The 23,334-nt window shown below is 39.7% G+C and overlaps 1 protein-coding gene across 7 annotated transcripts in view; it reads right to left on the reverse strand.

Annotated features, from left to right (window-relative positions):
- SLC41A2 (solute carrier family 41 member 2) overlaps positions 1–23,334 on the reverse strand; it is a 144,995-nt gene that overhangs the window by 118,022 nt on the left and 3,639 nt on the right. For 2 of the 7 annotated variants that reach the window (XM_077954832.1, XM_077954831.1), the window contains exon 2: positions 5,101–5,215. The exons of 3 other annotated variants lie outside the window; for them this stretch is intronic. The gene's annotated coding sequence lies outside the window, so the exon portion shown is untranslated. Of the gene's footprint in view, positions 1–5,100; positions 5,216–10,650; positions 10,937–23,334 lie in introns of those variants that run through there. 2 more of the 7 variants (XM_015152655.3, XM_015152652.3) reach the window with 2 other exon arrangements.

The raw sequence follows: 23,334 nt of genomic DNA on the forward strand, positions 1-23,334 counted from the left end.
CATCAATGAATTAGTGGATAAAGAAAATAAACATAAATATAAATATATACATATACACACACACACACACACACACACCATGAAATACTGCTCAGTCATAAAAAAAGAACAAAATAATGTCTTTTGCAGCAACTTGGATGGAGCTAGAGGCCATTATTCTAAGTGACATAACTCAGGAATGGAAAACCAACTACTGCATGTTCTTAGTTTTAAGTAGGAGCTGAGCTATGGGTATGCAAACGCATACAGAGGGGTATAATGGACACTGGAGACTCAAAAAGGGGGAGGGTGGGAGGAGGGTAAAGGACAAAAACTACCTGTTGGGTACAATGCACACTACTTGAGTGATGGGTGCGCTAAAATCCCAGACTTCACCACTATACAATTCATCCATGTAGCCCAAAACTACTTGTACTCGTAAAGCTACTTAAAAAAAAAAAAAAAAAATTGTTTAAGTTTTATGGTCGATTTAAAATGGGCATTGTGCATATATACCACAAAATTAAAATCATTTGTTCTGTATTTGTTATCCATCAATCCATCAATGAATGGGAAAAAAAAGTAAATTTAAAAAAAAAGAAATAAAATTGGGCAGTTTCCACTGGTTTTAATGTGCTTAAAGAGTGCCATTGAGATATTTATCTCTAGCTACTTTAATAAGTTATACTAATCTGATAGTAGCATAGTGGGGAAGAACCAGTGTCTTTAGAACTCCTAGTATTCTTACTTCAATATAAGCTATTCAGAAACTTACGTGGCTTAGGTTTAAATTCTGGACTCTCTTTGTAAACTATAAAGCAACAAATGCTTAGAAGAAAAGATCCACTACTTTATTCCTTAACAGCCAATATTTGTACAAGAGAGATGTTTAGAGAAAAAGAAAAAAGAGCATCTACAACCGGTACAGAAAGTAGAGTGGTTAAAATCGTGGCTTGGGATTCTATCTGCACTCCCATGTTCATTTCGGTATTGTTCACAATATCCAAGATATGGAAGCAATCTAGGTGTTCATCAACAGATGAATCGATAAATACAATGTGGTTTATAAACTACAATGAAATACTATTCAGCTTTAAAAAGTAAGAAAATTCTGTAATTCTTGACAACATGGGTGAAACCAGAGGACATTATGCTAATTGAAATAAGCTAGGCACAGAAAGAAAAATATTGTACTTATGTGGAATCTGAAAAAGTTGATATCTTAAAAACAGAGAGTAGACAGGTGGTTACAATGGGTGGTGGGGAGGAGGAGGAATGGGGAAAGGAAAGTTGTTGATCAAAGGGTATAAAGTTTTAGTTCCTGGGAGAGACAGTTTTTGGTTTATTGTTTGTTTTGAGACGGAGTTTCATTCTTGCTGCCCAAGCTGGAGTGCAATGGTGCAATCTTGGCCCACTGCAACCTCCACCTCCCGGGTTCAAGCAATTCTCCTGCCTCAGCTTCCTGAGTAGCTGGGATTACAGGGGCACGCCACCATGCCCTGCTAATTTTTTGTATTTTTAGTAGAAATGGGGTTTCACCATGTTAGCCAGGATGGTCTCAAACCCCTGACGTCAGGTGATCCGCCCTCCTCAGCCTTCCAAAGAGCTGGAATTACAGGCATGAGTCGCCGCGCCTGGCCTGGAAGAGTAAGTTTTGGTGATCTATTGCACTGTATGTTGACCACAGTTAATAATATATTCTATGTTTCAAAATGCCAAAAAATATATATATATAGATTTTCAATATTCTTACTACACACACACAAAAAAATGATGTCAGTGAGGTGATGTATATGTTAGTTATCTTGATTGAATATTTTCTATAATGTATACATAGATCAAAATATCACATTACATATCATATAGTTATTACTTATTAAAAATAAATAAAATTTAAGAATTATCTAAATTGCTCATGTACTGTCAATAAAAAGATGAAGCATGATTCAAAAATCTTAGATTCAGTTGGATGTAACAAATGTTGTTATTTACTGGTCTTGTTCCAAAGACTCTTTAGGTGCTACGGGCAGACAACACAAAGGCCACTCTGACCACGGTTATACACTGCATAACATTTTGGTCAAGGATGGACCACATATATGATGGCGGTCCCATAAAATTATAATGGAACTCAAAAATTCCTATTGCCAGCCTGGGCGTAGTAGCTCATGCCTGTAATTCCAGCATTTTAGGAGGCTGTGCTAGGCGGAGCCCTTGAGGCCAGGAGTTTGAGACCAGCCTGGCCAACATGGCGAAACCCTGTCTCTAGTAAAAATACAAAAATTAGCTGGGCATGAAGGCACATGCCTGTAATCCCAGTTACTCGGGAGGTCGAACCATGAGAATTGGTTGAACTTAGGAGGCAGAGGTTGCAGTGAGCCAAGATCGTACCACTGCACTCCAGCCTAGGCAACAGAGCGAGACTCTGTCTCAAAAAAAAAAAAAAAAATTCCTGTTGCCTAGTGACATCGAAGTTGTCAAAATGTATGTCATAGCATGAGGCATTAGCCACACGTTTGTGGTGATACTGGTATAAATAAACCTACTGTGCTGCCAGTCATATAAAAGTATAACGCAGACAGTTACGTATTTATAGTACATAATATTTGCCAATGATAATAAATAATGGTTCTGTTACTGGTTTATGTATTTACTATACTATACCTTTTATATTATTTTAGCATGTATACCTGCTCCTTTGTGTGCTACTGGCCCAGAAAACCTTGCAGTGGGGCAAGATGGAAGGTGGAAGACAGTGATAGTGATGTTCTTGACCCTATGGAGGCCTATGCTAAGGTGTGTGTGTATTAGTCCATTTTCATGCTACTGACAAAGACATACCCAAGACTGGGCAATCTACAAAAGAAAGAGGTTTAGTTGGACTCACGTGGCTGGGGAGGCCTCACAATCATGGCAGAAGGCAAGGAGGAGGAAGTCACATCTTACATGGATGGTGGCAGGCAAAGAGAGAGCTTGTACAGGGCAATTCCCATTTTTGAAAAACCATCAGACTTTGTGAGACCCATTCACTCTCATCAGAATGGCGCAGGAAAGACCTGCCCCCATAATTCAGTCGCCTCCCACTGGGTCCCTCCCACAACACGTAGGAATTATGGGAGCAACAAGATGAGATTTGGCTGGGGACACAGAGCCAAACTGTATCAGTGTGTGTCTTAGATTTTAATTAAAAAGTTTTAAAAAGTAAAAGAAAAAAAACAAAAATTGAAAAAAGTATATAAAGAAAGAAGGAAAATATTTTGTGCAGCTGTACAATGTGTGTGTGTTTTAAGCTAAATATTATTACAAAAGAGTCAATATTTTTAATATTTAAGGTTTATGAAGTAGAAATGTTACAGGCTGGGTGCGGCGGCTCATGCCTGTAATCCCAACACTTTGGGAGGCCAGGGTGGGAGTTTTCCTTGAGCCCAGGAGTTCAAGATTACAGTGAGCTACGATTGTGCACTGCACCCCAGTGGATGACAGAGCAAGACCCTGCCTCTAAACAATTATTTAAATTAAAATTCAAACAATGAAAAATTAAAAGTTACAGTAAGCTAGAGTTAGTTTAATATTAACAAAGAAAAATATTTTTGTACATTTTATGTAGCCTAAGTGTGTTTATAAAGTCTACAGTAGTGCACAGTAATGTCCTGGCCCTTCACATTCACTCACCCCTCACTTACTGACTCACCCAGCGCAAATTCCAGTACTGAAAACTCCATTCATGGTAAGTGCCCTATACAGGTGTATCATTTTTTATTTTTTTCTACTGTTTTTACTATACGTTTTCTATTTTTAGATACACAAATACCATTGTGTAACAACAGGTTTATACAGCGTTACTGTACAGTAGCCTAGGATCAATAGGCCATACCATACAGCCTTGGTGTGTGGTAGGCTCTACCATCTAGGTTTGTGTTAGCATACTCTATGATCACGCAGCAATGAAATGCATCTAACAACACGTTTCTCAGAATTTATTCCCATCGTTAAGCCCTTCATGAAGTGATGCATGACTGTATTTAGTGCCTTAGATTATTGGTATCAAAGTGTGGTCTCGCATCCAATGGCATGGCATCAACTGGGAGACTAAGAAATGCAGGACCTCAGTCAGCTCTCATCCCAACTCAACCTCCTGAATAGAAATCTGCACTTTAGGCCGGGCGCGGTGGCTCAAGCCTGTAATCCCAGCACTTTGGGAGGCCGAAACGGGCGGATCACGAGGTCAGGAGATCGAGAGACGATCCCGGCTAACACGGTGAAACCCCGTCTCTACTAAAAAATACAAAAAAATAGCCGGGCGAGGTGGCGGGCGCCTGTAGTTCCAGCTACTCGGGAGGCTGAGGCGGGAGAATGGCGTAAACCCGGGAGGCGGAGCTTGCAGTGAGCTGAGATCCGGCCACTGCACTCCAGCCTGGGTGACAGAGCAAGACTCCGTCTCAAAAAAAAAAAAAAAAAAAAAGAAATCTGCACTTTAAATGGTATCCCAAAGGATTTGTGTTACTTTGAGAAGCACCTCCTGATACATTCAAAAAGGAATCTGATTTATACCTAATATACCAGACATTTGATATTACCAGGTTTTCAAGCGTGAACAAGGATGTAAGCAGTGGTAATGCATACAGCCCTACTTGTGCAAGTATAAACTGCCAAAACCACTTTGGAAAACAATTAGGCATTATCTACTGAAACTGAGAGGCATGTACCCCACAATCCAGCATTTTCATCCTTAAATCCCTGCCCTAAGGAAATATACACTGTACACCGGAAGACACATGAAAGAATGTTCTTGGTAGCATTATTCATACTAGAAAAAAAAAGGAATTAATCTATGAGAAAGGATAAATTGTGGCATATCAATACAACGTAATATAAAAATAAGGTTATGATAAACACACATTTCAAGAGAGTGCTTACATTTGGTGAAGTGATACAAAAGCACCCAGGAGGTTCCAAAGGTATTGGTTATATTTTTTAAGTTTGGTGGTAGGTACCTAGTGCTTATTATTGTTTTTCAAATTGTGCATATACAAGACTGCTTCAATGTGATTGATACTGTGATGGATGTTATTATTACTCCCCATTATTGCTCCCCTCCTGCAGGAGGATTCTTGTCCCTACCTGTTGCCATGTTATTTGCAGGGACTATAGGAGAATTATACTTCCTCATCTGCAATAGCATCAGGTTTGGCCATGGGACTCCCTTTAGCCAACAGAATAAGAGCATCAGCAACACCTACAAACAGAAACAATTCAGCTATGTCTCTTTATCATGAGAATGGCATGTCCTAGGCAGTTGCTGCTTCTTCAGACTGGGTCCCAAGACAAAGACACATGGAGAGATACAGCGACCACAGCCACCCCACATCAATCCACAGGCTACACATAACAGGAGAAAGAAATAAAGCTTTGTCCCAGAAAGCCACTGAGAGTTTGGAATTGTTTGTTACCACAGCATAATCTAACAAAAGCTAACTTAAAAAGTGTATGTCTTAAAAAGTAATCTGACCCATAGATTCCTATCCATTTTAGTTTAGAAGAGTCTCTCTGACATACTGAGCACTTAAAGGTTCCAGTCTATGGTCAAGGAGTTTTAAAACACTGGCTTCCAAACATTTGAATCTCAAAAACGTAAATTTCCTCCGAAATTTTACAAAGTCATAAAACAGTCTTTTCCTAAAAAATGAGTATACATTTTAATGCCAAAATATAGAAAGGACAAAATCTCAGACTAAAGGGCAGTCCTTTTCATCGAACACATTTACATTTATGGAAAAGTTCATTTCATGTTCCCTGCGAGAGCTTTGTCATAGTTTACCACTGGTTTATAGAGTCATGTCAGGGAATCATTGACTTAAAAGAAAATAAGATCAGACGCTCCTTATGAATTCAACTTTACTTACAAAAATAAAAAAGGTTCTTGCTCTGTCACTCAGGCTACAGTGCAGTGGTACAATCATAGCTCACTGAAGCCTCAAACTCCTGGGCTCAAGTGATCCTTGCACCTCGGCCTCCCAAGTAGCTAGGACTATAGGTGCAAGACACCACACCCAGCTAATTTTTAAATATCTTGTAGAGACAGGGTCTTGCTATGTTGCCCAGGCTGGTCTCAAACTCCTGGCCTCAAGTGATCACTTCCTCCTGCCTATACCTCCCAAAGTGCTGATATTACAGGCATGAGCCACCGTGCCCAGCCATAAAATTGCTTTTTTAAAAAAGTAAAGAAAATGAAGTATATTGTATGTGTGTGGATTTACCAAACCAGAATCTTGGAGAAACTCTGCCTATTGCACTGAAAGAGGCATTCTATTCCATTGCAAAAGTTAAATAACAATGCTTAGGAAATCTAGCAGAGCTGAGAGTCAGGAGACACAGGTCATTCTTAATTACTAAGGAAGGTATTAAATTGGAGTTTAATGTTTTGTTTTCTTCCCACAACAATAAAAGAAGAAATTCTAATGCAATCTATTACCAGTAATTATTTCATTTAGTTGAAAATCCCAACTTGTTGAGCAGGTATGTATATTTATATAAACATACTAAAATCCATGGTACTATCACACACACACACACTCACACACACATACAGACACACCCAGAAATTGACTCTTTATGGTCATTATATATTCTTACTTTTGCCACTCTGCAAGTGTTCTTTTCATTTTTTCTTTATACCTCCTCTCTATGTTTCTGTTTGCTATTTTTTTGTTTGTTTGTTTGTTTGAGACGGAGTCTCACGCTGTTGCCCAGGCTGGAGTGCAGTGGCGCGATCTCGGCTCACTGCAAGCTCCGCCTCCTGGGTTCACGCCATTCTCCTGCCTCAGCCTCCTGAGTAGCTAGGACTACAGGCACCCGCCACCGCGCCCGGCTAATTTTTTGTATTTTTAGTAGAGACGGGGTTTCACTGTGGTCTCGATCTCCTGACCTTGTGATCCGCCCGCCTCGGCCTCCCAAAGTGCTGGGATTACAGGCTTGAGCCACCGCGCCCAGCCTGTTTGCTATTTTTTTTAAAGGCTCACCTCTAAAATGGAATGAAAGTATCTGAAAGTATCTCCCTTTTTTTTTTTTTTTTTTTTTGCTAAAATACATAGTTAGCTCCTGGCCGGGCATGGTAGTTTGTTCATGCCTGTAATCCCAGCACTTTGGAGGGCCAAGGCAGGTGGATCACCTGAGGTCAGGAGTTCGAGACTAGCCTGGCCAATAGGGTGAAACCCCATCTCTACTAAAAATACAAAAAATTAGCTGGGCATGGTGGTAGACACCTGTAGTCCCAGCTACTTGGGAGGCTGAGGCAGGTGAATTGCTTGAACCCGGGAAGCAGAGGTTGCAGTGAGCCGAGATCATACCACTGCACTCCAGCCTGGACAACAAAGCAAGACTCCATCTAAAAAAAAGTAAAAATTAAAAAAAATTAAAAATAAGAAAAGTTAGCTCCTAAGAAAAATCTTGACTTTTTTGCTTAACCTAGAAACTTTCCACTGAAACTGAATTCAAGAACTCACATAGGTTTAATTTAGGAAACAGACAGTGATGTCAAACTTTCTTAACAAGTTGGGGAACATGGAAGAGAGGTGAAAGGACAATTAACTGTCATGTCAGTAACACTGAATTGCTGTAAACTGGATGGTCCTGAATTATCTGCACAAACATGAGCGCTTGAGACATCACAGACACAATTTAGCTACTGATACCCCAAAGCTAGCTGATTCCATAAAACAATTGCTCAGTTCTAGGGTTGCCCACTGATAGAAAAGAATAATGTCATAACATTTCTCAATCCTAAAGTTTCTACATGCCTAAACATTTGTAAAGTATTTGTTTAAGCCTACAGAAGAAATAACAGATACATTGAATAAATCCTCTATATAATAAATCCTCAATACATCTAAAATAATTTTTGAAATAAAACCAGACCCAGAGCCACTGATTTTGTTCTCAGAATCACAACCCTCAACTCCAGCCTCCCAAAAAAAATTAATATAAATTTTTAAAGGAATTTTTATTTGGAAGAAGGATACATCAGAAGCAAGCCAATCAATCAACTCAAACACAATCCAGTTAAACCAACTCTTAACTGAGAAAATATTGACAGAATAAATATGCTACGTGTCCAAAGACCTAAGTAGATTGCATAAACAGAGTACAGTTCATTCTATCAGTTAGATTATATCTAGCTCCTATCAAACCAGGCGACTGAAAAGTGAAAAATATCAAATAGTTAATGCACGTGGGGCTTAAAACCTAGATGATGGGTTGATAGGTACAGCAAATCACCATGGCACACGTAAACCTATGTAACAAAACTGCACCTTCTGCACATGTCTCCCAGAACTTAAAGTAAAATTAAATTTTAAAAAGTGAAAAATAATTCAATCATTTAACTTGGAATTCTGATTACACTGAGAGCGATGAATAAACAGTTTTTATAATACAGGAACAAACAATTAACAAAAGTATTAGCACTGCTGTCTGAGACAAGTCAACCAGTAGATGGATGCAAACAAGGTGAATTAGAGAACTCTATTTTGAAGTTGAGAAAGTGCTTTTAAACAACAAAGAAAGAGAGGTATATTTATTTCCCCTACTCTATCTTAAACATTTCTTACATGTATCTTATTTTTTAAAAACTACCAAACACTTAATGACTCTCTCTTACAATTGACATGTGGCGGGGCACAGTGACTCACACCTGTAATCCTAGAACTTTGGGAGGCCGAGGCAGGTGGATCGCTTGAGCCAGGGAGTTTGAGACCAGCCTGAGCAACATGGCAGAAACCCAACTCTAAATAAATACAAAACTTAGCCAGGCATGGTGGCGCATGCCTGTATTCTCAGCTACTCTGGAGACTGAGGTGGGAGGATCACCTGAGCCTGAGAAGTCAAAGCTGTAGTAAGCCATGATCGTGTCACTGCACTCCAGCCTGGGCTACAGAGTGAGATCTTGTCTCAAAAAAAAAAAGGGCTACAGAGTCTCAAAACAAACAAAAAAAGACACAATTCATAAATTTCCTGCAAATGATTTCAGAGAACTTTACCTCCTCATCACTCAGCACCTCCTCTCCTATATAGTCACGGGAACGTTTATTTAGAAATTACAGCTACAGAAGGCCTTACTACTTAAAAATAGTATTTTTGCTTTTCTTCAATAAAAATTGAGCCAGCTTTTTTTACTTTAGCAGTGAGGAAACTTACAGCTACATCTGAGACTCAAATTTCATAACTGACTTACTCATCTAATGGTATACTCCTAGTTTTATTTTCTCTGGTACTCTGTAAGTTGTATTATTTATGTTTTATTCTTATGTACTCTATCTTGTTACACAGAGTCAGCTTATAAAAAATACCTACAAGAAATAGTGAGTTCCCTGGCACTTATAAATCTGAAATAGCTAAATTTAGAAACTAAATAACTGCAGTTCATTAGCATTTCAAATGACTAGAAATTGTTATTCAGGATTCATATAAAAGTATACTTTCATACTTTATCCTTAACACATTTTTATACTCTCACAGTTCAATTTTTAAAATGCAAAACCCACTCTGGGACCAAATTAAAATACACACTTGACTCTGTATAATTAAACTGAAAGTTAAAAGCTTCCAGAATTTTAAGGTGCAGAAAAGATGCCAATGGGTTAAAGTTTAAAAGGAAAAAAAAGCAAAAACCTTCTTTTTAAGAGGAGAGAAAGGCAGAAAGGGAGCCAACGTATCAATGTTTAGAAGAAAAACAAAATCATCTTTTTAAGAAAAGTAAATTATGTTAATCAATCTGGAATCCTCGCTGAGAAAGTTAAAGAAATTCGAAATTGAATACAATGTAGAACAGAGGAGCTTCAAAACACTGGACCCTGGGGCCTCCTCAGCCAATGGATGCCCTGGATTCTCCCCTTCTTAGGACCTCTAGCAGCTATAATATTGTTATTCCTCTTTGGATCCTGTATCTTTAACCTCCTTGTTAAGTTTGTCTCTTCCAGAATCTAAGCTGTAAAGCTACAAATTGTTCTTCAAATGGAGCCCCAGATGCAGTCCATGACTAAGATCTACCCAGGACCCCTGGACCAGCCTGCTAGCCCATGCTCCGATGTTAATGACATTGAAGGCACCCTTCCCAAGGAAATCTCAACAGCACAACCCCTATTACACCCCAATTCAGCAGGAAGCAGCTAGAGCAGTCGTCAGCCAACGTCCTCAACAGCACTTGAGTTTTCCAAGTTGAGAGGGGGAACTAAGAGACAGGACTAGCTGGATTTCCTAGGCCAACTAGGAATCCCTAAGCCTAGCTGGGAAGGTGACTGCATCCACCTTTAAAGACGGGGCTTGCAACTTAGCTCACACCCAAACAATCAGGTAGTAAAGAGAGCTCACTAAAACGCTAATTAGGCAAAAACAGGAGGTAAAGAAATAGCCAATCATCTATCACCTGAGAGCACAGTGGGAGGGACAATGATCGGGATATAAACCCAGGCAGTCGAGCCAGCAACGGCTACCCTCTTTGGGTCCCCTCCCTTTGTATGGGAGCTCTGTTTTCACTCTATTAAATTTTGTAACTGCGGGAAAAAAAATGTAAAAGAAAACAATTACTTGCCATCTATAAGGTTATCATTTTTATTCTACAATCTTAGACCACGAATATCTCATAATTTTCACGGCTATCACATCTTAAATACTTACTTGGAGCACTCATCCACTAAGCCCTTCTCTTTCCCCTATCCCCAGAGAGAAGTAGCACTCTACCATGAACTGGTGGCACTGAAGCACATTACCTCCCATTAGATGATAAAGTGGGCAGCCTCCACACCGAGGTCTTCCTCAGGTGGTGGCCTAACATCACCTTCCCTCTCTGGGACACCTTCGTAATGGCACCACCCAGGGGATGAGGCCAATCTTCTACCTTCCCCAAACTGCACTTTCCATAAATCAGTTCAGGTGCACCAACTCATCACAAGAGACTAAATTGAGATTACGTAAATCACAGGTACACAGTATCATGTTACTCAATTATCTGGGCATCAAGTTAAAACAATGACCTAACTCTGAGTTCTTTACTCCTGCAATCAAGTTTCTCTTCTACTCTTTGGTCAGGGCTGAGCACTATTTCATTCAAATGGCAGTTTGTGGGTTTGTTTTCAAAAGAACTCTTGGCCGGGCGCGGTGGCTCAAGCCTGTAATCCCAGCACTTTGGGAGGCCGAGATGGGCGGATCACGAGGTCAGGAGATCGTAGACCATCCTGGCTAACACGGTGAAACCCCGTCTCTACTAAGAAATACAAAAAAAAAAAAAATAGCCGGGCGAGGTGGCAGCGCCTGTAGTCCCAGCTACTCGGGAGGCTGAGGCCGGAGAATGGCGTGAACCCGGGAGGCGGAGCTTGCAGTGAGCTGAGATCCGGCCACTGCACTCCAGCCTGGGCTACAGAGCGAGACTCCGTCTCAAAAGAACTCTTTTCTGGAGGGTTCTAAGCCCAAAATGAAATTTAGGCTAAAACTATTCTCAAAACCACCCCAAAGGCCAATTTAGCTGTCATATAGTGATCTTTGCTCATAAAAATTCCCAACTACCCTTCTTTCCCGGATTATTTAAAAGTGTGTTTCTAATATCCACTGGCATAGAGTTCTCTCCCATTGTTTTAATTTTTTTCATAAAAGTAATATGTATTCAATGTAAAAAGAAAAAGAAAAAAAGAGGTCAGGCATGGTGGCTCATGTCTGTAATCCTAGCACTTTGGGAGGCCAAAGTGGGCAGATCACCTGAGGTCAGGAGTTCGAGACCAGCCTGGCCAACATGGTGAAACCCTGTCTCTACTAAAAATACAAAAATTTGCCAGGCGTGATGTCGCACACCTGTAATCCCAGCTACTCCAGAGGCTGAAGCAGGAGAATCGTTTGAACCCAGGAGGCAAGGCTGCAGTGAGCTGAGATCACACCACTGCACTCCAGCCCAGGCAACAGAGCAAGACTCCATCTCAAAAAAAATAATAAATAAAAATAATAAATAATGAAAAGAAAAGAAGGCTGGGAACAGTAGCACCTGTATTCCCAGCACTTTGGGAGGCCGAGGCAGGGGGATCACAAGGTCAGGAGATTGAGACCATCCTGGCTAACATGGTGGAACTCTGTCTCTACTAAAAATACAAAAAATTAGCTGGGCGTGGTGGCGGGGGTCTGTAGTCCCAGCTACTCAGGAGACTGAGGCAGGAGAATGGCGTGAGCGTGGGAGGTGGAGCTTGTAGTGAGCCAAGATCGCACCACTGCACTCCAGCAAGGGCAACAGAGCAAGACTCCATCTCAAAAAGAAAAAAAAAGAAAAAAAAGAAAAGAAAAGAAAAAGAAACAACAAAAGATAAATAAAAACTGTTTATCCTGAAAATCCACCATCCAGAGATAGTCATTGATAACATATTGGTATATATAAATTTATTATATTTTTTCCAAATACACGTTTAAAACAAAAATAGGCTCAAATTGGACATACTGCTTTCCAACCTGCTTTTTCCATTTCATAACATATCCAAAAAATTTTCTCAATCAATATTCTACAGTTATCTTTAAATAAAAGGTGACAGCCTTCATTCAATTAATACATCCTAAATACTTTCAGACAATTCAGAATTCTGCTGTACTCCATTTTTTCATAGCCATAATTCACTTATATTTTATATCGGTTACATACTTGTGAATAAATAACTACAAATGAACCATCAACCTCCAAGGTGAAGCAAGGTGATACACCAAGTCCATGGTGTATTTTCCCTTCAAACCATCAAATATAATTCAAAATGAAAATAACGCCAAACAAAACAAGTATAAGAGTCACAAAAAGGTGCAGGGCGCAGTGGCTCATGGCTGTAATCCCTGCACTTTGGGAGGCTGAGGTGGGTGGATCACGAGGTCAGGAGATCGAGACCATCCTGGCTAAGACGGTGAAACCCCGTGTCTATTAAAAATACAAAAATTAGCTGGGCGTAGTGGCAGGCGCTAGTCCCAGCTACTCGGGAGGCTGAGGCAGGAGAATGGTGTGAACCCAGGAGGTGGAGCTTGTAGTGAGCTGAGATGGCGCCACTGCACTCCAGCCTGGGCACAGAGTGAGACTCTGTCTCAAAAAAAAAAAAAAAGAGTCACAAAAAGGTATGATTTTTCCCCATGAATTCTACTTCATTGTTTTTTAAAAATGATAAAACATTAAATTTTTAAAAATCTTTTTTGGCAACCCTTTCTAGCACTCAAACATGCTTCAACTGCATATCAAGCATTGTTCCCAGGGATTGAGAAAGGAATAGATTTTTTATTCTAAGAAGTAGCATAGGAGTTTTAAATTCAGGTTATAAAATCCTTAAACAATCAAAATCCCTTGGCCGGGCGCGGTGGCTCAAGCCTGTAATCCCAGCACTTTGGGAGGCTGAGACGGGCGGATCACAAGGTCAGGAGATCGAGACCATCCTGGCTAACCCGGTGAAACCCCGTCTCTACTAAAAAATACAAAAAACTAGCCGGGCGAGGTGGCAGGCGCCTGTAGTCCCAGCTACTCCGGAGGCTGAGGCAGGAGAATGGCGTGAACCCGGGAGGCGGAGCTTGCAGTGAGCTGAAATCCGGCCACTGCACTCCAGCCTGGGTGACAGAGCGAGACTCCGTCTCAAAAAAAAAAAAAAACAAAAAAACAAAAAAACAAAAAAACAAAATCCCATAACTAAGTTTACAAATTTCAATCAGGCACTTTCTTTTTCTTTCTTTTTTTTTTTTTTTTTTTTTTTGTAGAGATACAGTCTCACGTTGTTGCCCAGGAGGAACAGGATGGAGTGCAGTGGTGTGTTCCTGGCTCACTTCTTCCTTGAACTGCTGGGCTCAAGCAATCTTCCCACCTCAGCCTCCCTAGTAACTGGAACTAATTTTTTTTTTTTTTTTTTTTTTTTTTGAGACGGAGTCTCGCTGTGTCGCCCAGGCTGGAGTGCAGTGGCCGGATCCCAGCTCACTGCAAGCTCTGCCTCCCGGGTTTTTACGCCATTCTCCTGCCTCAGCCTCCCGAGCAGCCAGGACCACAGGCGCCTGCCACCTCGCCCGGCTAGTTTTTTGTATTTTTTAGTAGAGACGGGGTTTCACCGTGTTAGCCAGGATGGTCTCGAACTCCTGACCTCGTGATCCACCCGTCTCGGCCTCCCAAAGTGCTGGGATTACAGGCTTGAGCCACCGCGCCCCGCCACTGGAACTAATTTTTAAAAAGTTTTTGTGGAGACAGTCTCACTACATTGCTCAGGCTGGTCTTGAACTCCTGGCCACAAGCTGTCTTCCCACCTTGGGCTCCCAAAGTGTTGGGTTTACAGGTATGGGCCACCACACCTGGCCCAGGCACATTTTTAAAAAGAGAATACTAACTACTTATTTAAAGTTGTATTATTCATGTGGAATCTTTATGGCAAGTACTTTATGCTATGTTTGAAATTGTACAAAGTTTACTGAGATGTTTGCAATGCTTTCATTTGATGAAATATGACTTGTATTGAGTGATTTTTATGGGGGAATTTCAAGTGACTTATTTGTCAAATCTTTACACTTCAATTAAGAGAGACAATCTGCTTCCAAAAATTAACTGTCAAGAAGTGTCAACACGATAATGATAATAAGAGCAGTTAAGAGCTAGGGCTTCAGAGTCAAACTGGCTTACATCCCGACTTTCACAAACGGTGGGACCTATGCCTCCATACCTCAGTTTTCTCATGTAAATACATCTCCTTCACTGGTTTATTGTGGGGATTAAATGACTTAATACATATAAAGTGCTTAGAACAGACTTCAATAAATGTTAGCTAATATTATTACTATTCATCACTATTATTACACATTTTCATAAAAGGCTCAAAATCTAACTTCCCACCTCTTTCTCTTCTTACTAATGAAATATACTATGTCATACAATCACAAAAATGTTGTACATTACTGTATTGAATTGCTGGCTTTTAATTTATTTTTATCTTTTTTTTTTTTTTTTTTTTGAGACAGAGTTTCACTCTGTTGCTGAGGCTGGAGTGCAGCGGTGCTATCTCGGCTCACTGCAACCTCCACCTCCTGGGTTCAAGAAATTCTTCTGCCTCAGCCTCCTGAGTAGCTGGGGCCACAGGTGCACACCACCATGCTCGGCTAATTTTTATATTTTTAGTAGAGACGAAGTTTCACCATGTTGGCCAGGCTGGTCTGGAACTCCTGACCTCAGGTCCACCCGCCTCAGCCTCCCAAAGTGCTGGGATTCCAGGTGTGAGCCACCATGCCTGGCCACTGGCTTTTAATTTTAAGATAAACTGTTTTGTTCTAATTTTCTATTAAAAAATCAACTGGATTTTAGTATTTATATTTTATATAACATTCTATTTTTCATTAAACTGCCAGTATATTTTTAAGTTACATACATATTTTACATATATATATGTGTGTGCACTGACGAATATAAATACATACTAAACAGTACATATGTATACCAAAAAGTACAAGTCTTCAGGGAATCACAATGTTTTAAAAGGAAAAAAAGACAATGAAAGTTGGATTAGGAACTAGCCCTAATACTGTTTTTTTTAATCTAAATATCATATCTCACATATATTTTAATTCACAAAAGACATCTAAATAACATTTTTATAACTTACAAATAAACCAGATTATCTTAACTCACACAATAAGGGTTATCCTGGGCTAATGAACTAAGTCTACTCAACCAGAACTCATGAAAGCATTAGAATCCACCATGAGTTTGCCTGGGGTCATTTTGAAACTCCACTAATCTAGAAATGTGACAACACAGTTTGCTGACTTTTCTCTGAAATAATTAAAATTGTTGTTATGGAAATTCTTTATTGTTTCTTATCTAAAAGACAGGCAAACGTAGCAGATAAAATGTAGCAGCTGAGCTTTTGGGAGCTAGGGATCCCTAAAAATTTTGCTTTCTTTGTCATATTTATAACAGTAGCCCTTTGTTAAGTCCCAGTAGAATACATTGGATAATGATGAAAAAAATGTTTATTTCTCCAGGAAGTAGTCCTTTGGCCTAATTTGCTTACTATATCATTTACACTTACCAGGAACATGAATAGCTTATCAAAATGCCACGCTCAGACTAAAAAAGCGCTGCTCCAAAGAACTAAACTCTAATCAATAAGTCCTACAAAATATGTAAAAACTTAAACCTAAAGGAAAGGAGATCACCCATTCTATCTACATCAACACTACTTAAAGCAAAAAGAATCGGTTTCTCTTATATATACTGACCTCATTTTATCTTTTGTGAAAAACCTAGAAGATAGGTATGTTCATCCTTTACAGTTTAGAAAACTGCATCTCAGAGAGGTTAGATAATATGCCCAAAGTTACAACGTTAGTAAGATAAAGACACAGGACTTGAGTTCATGACTTTCTGACTAACCAGTTAATGATAAGGAAGCCACTGCAGATATTTCTCTGTGTTCTAATCCTCCAGCAACAGTGTACGCAGCCATGGGCACGAGGATGATAGAACCAAGGTGTATCATCAGTGTTCCCTCTCAGCTCCTTTCATGCCCAACACTGGAACCCAGTAAACTGGATTCAAGTTATTTTTGAACACAGTTTATTGCTCAAGAATGGAAATAGCTCCTTCCCAGGTTTCACCTCTGATTCATAAGTGAACTATCTCTGCACTGTCTTCTGTTACTCAATAAATGAACAAATATGGCTGGGCACGGTGGCTCACGCCTGTAATCCCAGGACTTTGGGAGGCCGAGGTAGGCGGATCACCTGAGGTTGGAAGTTCAAGACCAGCCTGACCAACATGGAGAAACCCTGTCTCTGTTAAAAATACAAAATTAGCTGGGCATGGTGGCGCAAACCTGTAGTCCCAGCTACTCGGGAGGCTGAGACAGAAGAACTGCTTGAACCCAGGAGGCAGAGGTTGCGGTGAGCCGAGATCATACCATTGCACTCCAGCCTGGGTAACAAGAGAGAAATTTCATCTCAAACAAATAAATAAATAAATAAAATGAACAAATATTTTCTGAAGATCCAGAAAAGTAATATCATAAATTGCCTTGTTTATAAGTACCAATATAAAACAGTGTGGAAGAAATAAGAGACCACTTAAAACTTTAGTACCTGCTCCCAGAATGCTCTTGCTTTATAACACATTATTTCACCTATTTACATTAAGATCATCCTTTATTAGTCTATGAGCTTTTGCTATAAAATTCTGCATATTACCTACACAGTATTGGACAAAATGTAAGTGTTCACCAACTACAAGCTGAAAGGAGGAATGAATAAAATGATGGTGAGCTAAACTTTTTTTTTTTTAAAGACAGAGTTTCGCTCTTGTTGCCCGGGGTGGAATGCAATGGCGCAACCTCGGCTCACCACAACCTCTGCCTCCTGGGTTCAAGCAATTCTCCTGCCTCAGCCTCCTGAGTAGCTGGGATTACAGGCATGCGCCACCACGCCTGGCTAATACTGTATTTTTAGTACGGACAAGGCTTCTCCATGTTGGGCAGGCTGGTCTCAAACTCCCGACCTCAGGTGATCCGCCTACCTCAGCCTCCCAAAGTCCTGGGATTACAGGCGTGAGCCACCGTGCCTGGCTGGTACACTGAACCTTTAAGGAAAGGTAAGATTTAGAGAAATTGAGGGGAGGCTGGGAGGGGAGAGACGGAAAAGTGCCTTTCAATGAGGTGAACGGTAATCAGGCAGAAAATGATGGGAAAATGGGAAGATATGAAGAGAAGATTCAATATGACCAAGCAGCAAAATGAGAAACTTGGGGAAGACATGGAATGCCTGACTAGGGGGCTTAGGACTTTGTTTTCTAAATTAGGACAGTTGTTTTTAAACTTCCATTTATTCATTGATTTTAATTTTGAGACAGGGGCTCTGATATGCTTTGGTTGTGTCCCCACCCAAATCTGATCTTGAATTGTAATCCCCATAATCCCCACGTGTCTAGAAAGAGACCTGGACGGAGGTAGTTGGATCATGGGGGTGGATTCCCCCAAGCTGTTCTCGCGAAAGTGTGTGAGTTCTCATGAGATCTGATGGTTTTATAAGGGACTGTTCTGCCTTCGCTCCTCACACTTTTCTCTCTCTTGTTGCCATGTAAAGAAGGCCCTTGCTTCCCCTTTGCCTTCCACCACGACTATGAGTTTCCTGAGGCCTCCGCATGCGGAACTGTGAGTCAATTAAACCTCTTTCCTTCATAAATTAGGCAGTCTTGGGTATTTCTTTATAGCACTGTGAGAATGGACTAACACAGTCTCACTACTTTTCCCAGGGTGGGTCACGAACTCCTGAACTCAAGCCATCCTCCCACCTCAGTCTCCTGAGGTAGTTGGGACTACAGGAACTGTGGTTGGCTAAACCTTTATTTTCAATGCAGAGGAACCCTTTATTTAAATTAAACCCTATGTGAAATCCTAACAAATAAAACAGTTTTATAAAAGCAAAATAGTACCCATTGAAGCACCCTGGTTTCCAACCACTGGGTCCCCATGTTATCCAACTTGAGAAGACCCTGAAACTCCTCCTCACAGTTTAAAAACCACTGGATTAGAAAAAGATCTGCAAGGCAAATACCAAAGTGCTCAAAGCATTTACCTCTAAGGAACTGGGTATGCCTAGATTGAAGTGGCTGGGGGAGGGGTAAGCAGTAATATAAGCAAGATTGAAATACCATTTTCACTTTTTTTGATTCTGCATATTTTTATATTATTTGAACTTCTCTTTAAATTGAGTACTTTTTACTTTTTAATTTAAAAAGTAATTAACAGGAAGAAACTACTGCTCTATAAAAGAATTTTTAACGGTTAAACTTTTTCAAATGGATTGCCATATTTTAGTAAATAATTTCCCTATAGCAGGACATTATTTGGCTAAATTACCTTGCAATGAAAATGAATATCTCTGTGCCTAATACTTTCCCATATTTAGAGTTATTTCCTTAGGAGAAATTTATACAAGTTAACAGTTTCCATTTAGTTCTACAATGTACTGCTTAAAATAAGACTCTGGGGAATATAAAAAGATAAAATTCTCTGAGTGCTTTTTAAAAGCCATCCCATATTAGCAAAATTTGATTTTGGCATTCCAGTTTAAGATACATAAACCCTAACTTAAAAATTAATTAGCAAAATTTTCACAAATCAAAAATTTAGTAAGATAAATTTGAATCAGAACTGAAATTTCCTTACCTTTCATGAACTTATCATAACTTATTTTACCACTGATCAGAACCAAACACTGAAAGAATTCTTCCTCTATGGTTGGGTTTCACAATTTAATTCTGTGAAGTCATAATACTGTGACAGTAGAATCATTCATTCTCTGGCAACAAACTGACATCATTAAATTCTTATTTGTAAATTCTTTAGGCTATATGGATGTTCTATTTTCATTTGTAAGAACAAAATCTATTTACTGTTGACTCTTCATTAAGCTCATATGATTGATATATTTTCATCCATTTAGGTTGGTGCATAAGTAATTGCAGTTTTTGTCATTACTTTTAATTGCAAAAACTGCAATTACTTTTGCACCAACCTAATAATTTATTCCTTTTGTCCTTAGCCATTTTTCTAAAACTGCCTTTGGGTGAGTGCTCAGAGAATGCCTCTAAATTCAAACAAAACAGAAATGATTTCTGGATTGGCTGCTCCTGTGAGCAATCTGTGTCACTGCCCTGTACTCCCTGGGAGAAGAAACATCAAAACCACAATGTTCATTGTCCTTTTTATTATCTCTACTACTGTTTCAATATAAGAATGACCTTTGTTAAATTATCTTTTAATAAATGTATGCAATTCTATCACTAAGATGATTTCAACTGAGAAAAAAAAATTTGAATGAAAACTTTTTCTTTGTCCCAAAGCAGACATTACTAGAAACAGCAACGTCATGTCTACTACTGCATAACGTTCCTCATATTAAAGGTAGTTAGACTCTATCAACGAAGATTTGCTTAGTCTCTATGGTGAGCCAGGCACTATACTAGTTGGCAGAGAAATCTGTTCTCACAGACCTTTTGGTCTTGGTGCAAAGGTACTTAGGCAAACGAATCTTTATGAACTGGGAGATTCTAATAACAAAAACAGTGGGAAGATTTTTTACAAGAAATAGATTGGAACCAGGTTTTGGAATACCTGTAATGCTGGGCCAATGAATTTGAAGTTTACATTCGAGTTAAGAAAGACCAAGTACTCAAAGAGATCTTTTTCTAAAGATCTCTAATCAGCCCCCAATTAGAACTTTTCAATAGCTTGTTATTTCCACTAAGATAGATAAATCCAAATTCTTTAACAACTTAACTAAATCCTGCATAAACACCCCTACTTACTCCTACAATCCAGTAAGTATCTGAGTGACACACCCTGATTTTCTACTGTATTTCTTTAAAAAAAAAAAATCTGGATTACAACTCACTAATTTGCTTTCACAATCTACTAGTAGGTGCCTGCAGTTAAAGAAAAAAATATGTCACTTTAGTGTACCACATTCGCACACCTCTTGGCCTTTCCACATGTTCTTTTTGCTCAAAACACTTTTGGTCAACCTCACTCTTCCCTTTTACCTAGCTACTTCCTATTCAACTTAAGATCTCAGCTCTTAAACATCATGTCCCTGGCCCTCATAGATAAGTTCCCCTACTTCTGTCGTTCCAAAGCACTCTACACTTAACCAATGCTTATTATGCTTTATTGTAATGGAACTTGTACTAATTGTTTTTCTAGGTAGTAAACTAGAGCAAGGACCCATTCTTGTTCATCACAGAATCCCAAAGCCTAGCCCAGTGCCTGTTATGTATTAGACATTCCATAAATATTTAACCAGTACTGGTAAAACAAGGAAATATACTTGAATAATCTATATATTTAACCACACAGTAAAATAATCACTCAAAAGTTTCTAAGAGATTTAGCTATTTCCAAGGAAAATATATAGTCAGTTCATTTTTATAAATGGTGAATTAGTTCCTAGGCTAGCCTACAAAACACTATTTCCCATAACATACTTAGAGGATGGCTGTTTACTTCTCTCTGCAATGACAACAGAACTTGCACTCCTCTAAGTAGGAGAAAACAAGATTAAAGGAACACTTTTCTTTCTCTCCACCCCCATCACTGGTTCCTCCTGCAGGAAAGTGACTTATCTAATTGCTAGGATAGGTATAAAGGTCAACTTTTCAGACAGGCTCCACCCCTGAGCTCTCACTGGCTCTCTTGGACTTGCTGTGCCCTCAAGGACAGAAAGTTTTCCTTTCCATTGTAACTCCTACAAGATAAGCTCCTTAGGACAGGACTTTCCCTTCCATTTCCTGGTGCAACAGTTTCATCTGTGTAGGTAAATTAAGAAAGAACAGTAAGCATGAGTCTAAGCTCAGTTCCCCAATCTAGCTTTAATCAGAAATGAAAATTACACTACTATTTTAATAGTATTTAAATCCTCATCTGGCTTGAGTCTGATCTCAATTTGACTAGAATCTGGAGAGAAAAGGGGTGTAACTAGCACACTTGAAAGCTTCAACACGAACAACAGTAATCCCAGTCTGATTTCCAGGTCCTAGAACAGTTAGCATGGAGAAGCAGGCAGGCAAAAGGGAAGAGGGATCAAATGAAGGAAAAGGTTCCCACTTTTCCTATTCAGACATTTTTCTTGGGCAAAAATGTCTAAATAAATCGAATCTGTCTTTATATCCTACAACCTTTCCTTCCAAATTGTTTCAGTCTTTTCTCATGTTTCAGATCCCTCACGCTATCTGAAGCTTTCCATTTTTATTTTTTTTTTTATTTTTTTTTTTTTTGAGACGGAGTCTTGCTCTGTCGCCCAGGCTGGGGTGCAGTGGCCGGATCTCAGCTCACTGCAAGCTCCACCTCCCGGGTTTACGCCATTCTCCTGCCTCAGCCTCCTGAGTAGCTGGGACTACAGGCGCCCGCCACCTCGCCCAGCTAGTTTTTTGTATTTTTTAGTAGAGATGGGGTTTCACTGTGTTAGCCAGGATGGTCTCGATCTCCTGACCTCGTGATCCACCCGTCTCGGCCTCCCAAAGTGCTGGGATTACAGGCTTGAGCCACCGCGCCCAGCCGAAGCTTTCCATTTTTAACATCCTCACTTTCAGAAATAGGGCAAATTTTGCCCAAAATTCCAAAATGTTCCATGATCCCATAATACTTACATCTCCTATCCCTCCTCAAATCAAAACTCCCACTTCCTTAGTGTAGCTAACCAAGAAGAAAGCAATCTGATTAAATCCATTCACATTAAAATAGAGTAACTGACAGTTCTAGTCATTTCCATCTAAATAGTGCTATATTTGTTATTTTTAAGCTAAATAAATCTAACTATAGTACGTTCAGAGAGAAGAAAAGAGGTCTCTACCCTCATCTACCATAAAGGAGACAGGTCAGCTGTGACCATCACTTCTCAGGGATACCTCCATATTGTCACTTCTCAGGGATACCTCCAATTGTATCCCTTCTCAGGGATACCTCCAATTGTCACTGCCCTCTACTTTCAGTCCTTCCCAATAAGAGCCACTAAAAACTCCAGGAGGCAGAGAAGGACAATTTGGGAAAACATCTGTAGCTGCAGGATATTTGTACATCATTGAGTAAGTTGGTAACAATCAATATTAGGTTGGATAGTTGATATTTTCAATATGTTTGATAATAATTTCATTAGTTAAAACAAAGTGAAAACACATTTTGGGTTATAAACCTGAAATTACCAGCCTCATTCTTCTAAATAAAGGCAGGGGCATAAAAGGGTTAATTCATATATCCATCATTTTGTCATGTGTAGGTTGATGAGCAGAGTAAGGCTGTGCTTCACACGCTTTTTATCAGTTGCTTACCTATTATTTCCATTGGAAAACCTTTACTTGTATTTCCATAAAGTTTTGGAAATTGGGAAGTATACTTTTAAACAATGACAAAGATTCTTTTCTTGACGAAATTTTACTCAGGCTCCTGAACCTTCTCCTAGGCCCATCTGCGCACTTCCTTGTAAAATGCGGTTTTATCAAAGAACCTTGCTAAGTCAGTTTAGCAAGAGCCCCTGACTCTTGGCCCTCGCTTTTTTTTTTTTTTTTTTCCAAGTTGAGACAAAGTTTTGCTCCGTCACCCAGGCTGGAGTGCAGTGACGTGATCTCAGCTCACTACAACCTCCACCGCCTCCTGGGTTCAAGCAATTCTCCTGCCTCAGCCTTCCGAGTAGCAGAGATTACAGGCGCCCACTACCACACCAGGCTAATTTTTGTATTTTTAGTAGAGACAGGGTTTCACCGTGTTGGCCAGTCTGGTCTAGCACTCCCAACCTCAGGTGATCAGCCCGCCTCGGCCTCCCAAAGTGCTGGGATTAAAAGCATGA

The sequence above is a fragment of the Macaca mulatta genome, chromosome 11, assembly GCF_049350105.2.
Source record: "Macaca mulatta isolate MMU2019108-1 chromosome 11, T2T-MMU8v2.0, whole genome shotgun sequence".
In the NCBI taxonomy this organism is placed as follows: Eukaryota; Metazoa; Chordata; class Mammalia; order Primates; family Cercopithecidae; genus Macaca; species Macaca mulatta.